This window comes from Arachis stenosperma, chromosome 9 (genome assembly GCF_014773155.1).
Source record: "Arachis stenosperma cultivar V10309 chromosome 9, arast.V10309.gnm1.PFL2, whole genome shotgun sequence".
In the NCBI taxonomy this organism is placed as follows: Eukaryota; Viridiplantae; Streptophyta; class Magnoliopsida; order Fabales; family Fabaceae; genus Arachis; species Arachis stenosperma.
This window is the reverse complement of record NC_080385.1, coordinates 49748056-49754055: the sequence shown is the minus strand read 5'-3', so window position 1 is coordinate 49754055 and position 6000 is coordinate 49748056. Positions and strand designations below refer to the sequence as shown.

The 6000-nt window shown below is 40.9% G+C and overlaps 1 non-coding gene across 1 annotated transcript; it reads left to right on the top strand.

Moving 5' to 3' along the window:
• The first annotated feature begins 4953 nt into the window (after positions 1-4953).
• LOC130953218 (small nucleolar RNA R71) lies at positions 4954-5061 on the top strand. The gene has a single exon (XR_009075391.1). It is a non-coding gene; the product is annotated as a small nucleolar RNA R71 (small nucleolar RNA).
• The last annotated feature ends 939 nt before the right edge of the window (positions 5062-6000 follow it).

Here is a 6000-nt window from a genome sequence, read left to right as displayed (position 1 = left end):
TGCTCTGTCACAGCATATGGCTAATCAGCTGTCGGTTCTCGGTCAGGCCGGAATAAAATCCATCGATTCTTTTGCGTCTGTCACTAACGCCCCGCCTGCTAGGAGTTTGAAGCACGTCACAGTCATTCAATCATTGAATCCTACTCAGAATACCACAGACAAGGTTAGACCTTCCGGATTCTCTTGAATGCCGCCATCAGTTCTCGCCTATACCACGAAGACTCTGATCTCACGGAATGGCTGGCTCGGTTGTCAGGCGATCAACCATGCATCGTGTATCAGGAATCCAAGAGATAAACACTAGAGCCTTGATTGCTTGTAGAACAAGAGTGGTTGTCAGTCACTTTATTCATAGGTGAGAATGATGATGAGTGTCACGGATCATCACATTCATCAAGTTGAAGAACAAGTGATATCTTGGACAAAGAACAAGCGGAATTGAATAGAAGAACAATAGTAATTGCATTAATACTCGAGGTACAGCAGAGCTCCACACCTTAATCTATGGTGTGTAGAAACTCCACCGTTGAAAATACATAAGAACAAGAGTGATCATTGGTTTCGGCCCCAGAGAGGGAACCAGAAGAACCAAGATGAAAATACAATAGTAAAAGGTCCTACTTATAGGAAACTAGTAGCCTAGGGTGTACAGAGATGAGTAAATGACATAAAAATCCACTTCCGGGCCCACTTGGTGTGTGCTTGGGCTGAGCAATGAAGCATTTTCGTGTAGAGACTCTTCTTGGAGTTAAACGCCAGCTTTGGTGCCAGTTTGGGCGTTTAACTCCCATTTAGGTGCCAGTTCCAGCGTTTAACGCTGGAATTTCTGTAGGTGACTTTGAACGCCGGTTTGGGCCATCAAATCTTGGGCGAAGTATGGACTATCATATATTGCTGGAAAGCCCAGGATGTCTACTTTCCAATGCCGTTGAGAGCGCGCCAATTGGGCTTCTGTAGCTCCAGAAAATCCACTTCGAGTGCAGGGAGGTCAGAATCCAACAGCATCTGCAGTCCTTTTGAGTCTCTGAATCAGATTTTTGCTCAGATCCCTCAATTTCAGCCAGAAAATACCTGAAATCACAGAAAAACACACAAACTCATAGTAAAGTCCAGAAAAGTGAATTTTAACTAAAAACTAATAAAAATATACTAAGAACTCAACTAAAACTACCAAAAACATACTAAAAACAATGCCAAAAAGCGTACAAATTATCCGCTCATCACAACACCAAACTTAAATTGTTGCTTGTCCCCAAGCAACTGAAGATCAAATAAGATAAAAAGAAGAGAATATACTATAGACTCCAAATTATCAATGAAACTTAGCTCCAAATTAGATGAGCGGGACTAGTAGCTTTTTGCCTCCAAACAGTTTTGGCATCTCACTTTATCCTTTGAAATTCAGAATGATTGGCTTCTTTAGGAACTCAGAATCCAGATAGTGTTATTGATTCTCTTAGTTAAGTATGATGATTCTTGAACACAGCTACTTTATGAGTCTTGGCCGTGGCCCAAAGCACTCTGTCTTCCAGTATTACCACCGGATACATACATGCCACAAACACATAATTGGGTGAACCTTTTCAGATTGTGACTTAGCTTTGCTAAAGTCCCCAATTAGAGGTGTCCAGGGTTCTTAAGCACACTCTTTTTGCCTTGGATCACAACTTTATTTCTTTCTTTTTTTCTTTTTCTTCCTTTTTTTTCGTTTTCTCTCTCTTTTTTTTTTTGTATTCACTGCTTTTTCTTGCTTCAAGAATCATTTTTATGATTTTTCAGATCCTCAGTAACATGTCTCCTTTTTCATCATTCTTTCAAGAGCCAACAATTTTAACATTCATGAACAACAAATTCAAAAGACTTATGCACTGTTTAAGCATACATTCAGAAAACAAAAAGTATTGTCACCACATCAAACTAATTAAGCTAGTTTTAAAGATGAATTTGAAATCCTGTACTTCTTGTTCTTTTGTAATAAAAACAGTTTTCATTTAAGAAAGGTGATGGATTTCATAGGACATTCATAGCTTTAAGGCATAGACACTAAGATACTAATGATCATAAGACACAAACATGGATAAACATAAAGCATAATTTTTGAAAAACAGAAAAATAAAGAACAAGAAGATTAAAGAACGGGTCCACCTTAGTGATGGCGGCTTGTTCTTCCTCTTGAAGATCCTATGGAGTGCTTGAGCTCCTCAATGTCTCTTCCTTGTCTTTGTTGCTCCTCTCTCATGATTCTTTGAGGAGGAGGATCTCTTGTTTGCTCCATTCTTTTCTTAGTGATGGGCTTGAGGTCATGCCTTCTCAGTTGAACCGGCTTCCCTCTTGAATTTCTCTTCCATTGGGCGTCCTCTTCACAGATATCTATGAGGACTTGGTCCAACCTTTTGATCAAAGTTGACCCTTCTTCATGGCCACAACTTCATAGAAGTGGTCTTGATGCACCCTTGAGATGAATCTCTCCATCTCCCATGACTCGGAGGTGGAAGCTTTTGCCTTCCCTTTCCTCTTTCTAGAGGTTTCTCCGGCCTTGGATGCCATATATGGTTATGGAAAAACAAAAAGCAATGCTTTTACCACACCAAACTTAAAAGGTTTGCTCGTCCTCGAGCAAAAGAAGAAAGAAGAGAGTAGAAGAAGAAGAAATGAGGAAGAAGGGAATGGCTTTGTGTTCGGCCAAAGAGGGGGAGAGGTGGTGGTTTATGAAGGATGGATGTGAGTGGTGAAGAGAAAGAGATGTTGAGGTGATTGGTGAATGCGTGAAGAAGAGAGAGGGTGGTGGGGTTGGTGGGGATCCTGTGGGGTCCACAGATCCTGATGTGTCAAGAAAAAGTCATCCCTGCACCAAATGGCAATCAAAATCACGTTTTGTGCCAAATCTGGCGTTAAACGCCGGGCTGGTGCCCATTTCTGGCGTTTAACGCCAGGTTCTTGCCCTTTCCTGGCGTTTAACGCCAGTCTGGTGCCCCTTTCTGGCGTTAAACGCCCAGAATGGTGCCAGACTGGGCGTTAAACGCCCAACTGCTAGCCTCACTGGCGTTTAAACGCCAGTGGGTTCTTCCTCCAGGGTGTGCTGTTTTTCTTCCTGTTTTTCATTCTGTTTTTGCTTTTTCAATTGATTTTGTGACTTCTCATGATCATCAACCTACAAAAAAAACATAAAATAACAAAAGAAAATATATAAAATATAACATTGGGTTGCCTCCCAACAAGCGCTTCTTTAATGTCAGTAGCTTGACAGAGGGCTCTCAATGAGCCTCACAGATACTCAGAGCAATGTTGGAACCTCCCAACACCAAACTTAGAGTTTGAATGTGGGGGTTCAACACCAACCTTAGAGTTTGGTTGTGGCCTCCCAACACCAAACTTAGAGTTTGACTGTGGGGGCTCTGTTTGTCTCTGATTTGAGAGAAGCTCTTCATGCTTCTTCTCCATGGTGACAGAGGGATATCCTTGAGCTTTAAACACCAAGGATTTTTCATTCACTTTAATGATCAGTTCACCTCCATCAACATCAATCACAGCCTTTGCTGTGGCTAGGAAGGGTCTACCAAGGATGATGGATTCATCCATGCACCTCCCAGTCTCTAGGACTATGAAATCAGTAGGGATGTAATGGTCTTCAACTTTTACCAAAACATTCTCTACAAGTCCATGAGCTTGTTTTCTTGAGTTGTCTGCCATCTCTAGTGAGATTCTTGCAGCTTGTACCTCAAAGATCCCTAGCTTCTCCATTACAGAGAGAGGCATGAGGTTCACACTTGACCCTAAGTCACACAGAGCCTTCTTGAAGGTCATGGTGCCTATGGTACAAGGTATTGAAAACTTCCCAGGATCTTGTCTCTTTTGAGGTAATTTCTGCCTAGACAAGTTATCCAGTTCTTTGGTGAGCAAAGGAGGTTCATCCTCCCAAGTCTCATTTCCAAATAACTTGTCATTTAGCTTCATGATTGCTCCAAGGTATTTAGCAACTTGCTCTTCAGTGACATACTCATCCTCTTCAGAGGAGGAATACTCATCAGAGCTCATGAAAGGCAGAAGTAAGTCCAATGGAATCTCTATGGTCTCATTTTGAGCCTCAGATTCCCATGGTTCCTCATTGGGAAACTCAGTGGAGGTTAGTGCACGCCCATTGAGGTCTTCCTCAGTGGCGTTCACTTCCCCTCCTTCCTCTCCAAATTCGGCCATGGTTATGGCTTTGCACTCTCCTTTTGGATTTTCTTCTGTATTGCTTGGAAGAGTGCTTGGAGGGAGTTCAGTAATTTTCTTGCTCAGCTGTCCCACTTGTGCCTCCAAATTCCTAATGGAGGACCTTGTTTCAGTCATGAAACTTTGAGTGGTTTTGATTAGATCAGAGACCATGGTTGCTAAGTCAGAGGGGTTCTGCTTAGAATTCTCTGTCTGTTGCTGAGAAGATGATGGAAAAGGCTTGCCATTGCTAAACCTGTTTCTTCCACCATTGTTGTTGTTGAAACCTTGTTGAGGTCTCTCTTGATTCTTCCATGAGAAATTTGGGTGATTTCTCCATGAAGAATTATAGGTGTTTCCATAGGGTTCTCCTAAGTAATTCACCTCTTCCATTGAAGAGTTCTCAGGATCATAAGCTTCTTCTTCAGATGAAGCATCCTTAGTACTGCTTGGTGCATTTTGCATTCCAGACAGACTTTGAGAAATCAAATTGACTTGTTGAGTCAATATCTTGTTCTGAGCCAAAATGGCGTTCAGAGTATCAATCTCAAGAACTCCTTTCTTCTGACTTGTCCCATTGTTCACAGGATTCCTTTCAGAAGTGTACATGAATTGGTTATTTGCAACCATTTCAATTAGCTCTTGAGCTTCTGTAGGCGTCTTCTTCAGATGAAGAGATCCTCCAACAGAGCTATCCAAAGACATCTTGGATAGTTCAGAGAGACCATCATAGAAAATACCTATGATGCTCCATTCAGAAAGCATGTCTGAAGGACATTTTCTGATTAATTGTTTGTATCTTTCCCAAGCTTCATAGAGGGATTCTCCATCCTTCTGTCTGAAGGTTTAGACTTCCACTCTAAGCTTACTCAATTTTTGAGGTGGAAAGAACTTTGCCAAAAAGGCATTGACTAGCTTTTCCCAAGAGTCCAGGCTTTCTTTAGGTTGTGAGTCCAACCATATCCTAGCTCTGTCTCTTATAGCAAAAGGGAATAGCATCAGTCTGTAGACCTCAGGGTCAACCCCATTAGTCTTGACTGTGTCACAGATTTGTAAGAACTCAGCTAAAAACTGATGAGGATCTTCCATTGGAAGTCCATGGAACTTGCAATTCTATTGCATTAGAGAAACTAATTGAGGCTTAAGCTCAAAGTTGTTTGCTCCAATGGCAGGGATAGAGATGCTTCTCCCATAGAAGTCGGGAGTAGGTGCAGTAAAGTCACCCAGCACCTTCCTTGCATTGTTGGTTTTGTTGTTTTCGGCTGCCATGGGTTCTTCTTCTTTGAAGAATTCGGTCAGGTCCTCAATAAAGAGTTGTGCCTTAGCTTCTCTTAGCTTTCGCTTCAAGGTCCTTTCAGGTTCAGGGTCAGCTTCAACAAGAATGCCTTTGTCTTTGTTCCTGCTCATATGAAAGAGAAGAAAACAAGAAAGTATGGAATCCTCTATGTCACAGTATAGAGATTCCTTAAGGTGTCAGAGGAAAAGAAAGTAGAAGACAGAAGTAGAAAATTCGAACTTATCAAAGAAGATGGAGTTCGAATTTTGCATTAAGGAATAGAGTTAGTTCATAAATAGAAGGGAAGTAATTTTCGAAAATTGAGTTGAAAGATTTTGAAAATATTTTGAAAAACACTTAATTGATTTTCGAAAATAAGAGTGGAAAAGAAATCAAGTGATTTTTGAAAAAGATTTTGAAATTAGAAATCAAAAAGATTTGATTGAAAACTATTTTGAAAAAGATGTGGTTAAAAAGATATGATTGGTTTTAAAAAGATGTGATTGAGAAGATATGATTTGAAAACAATT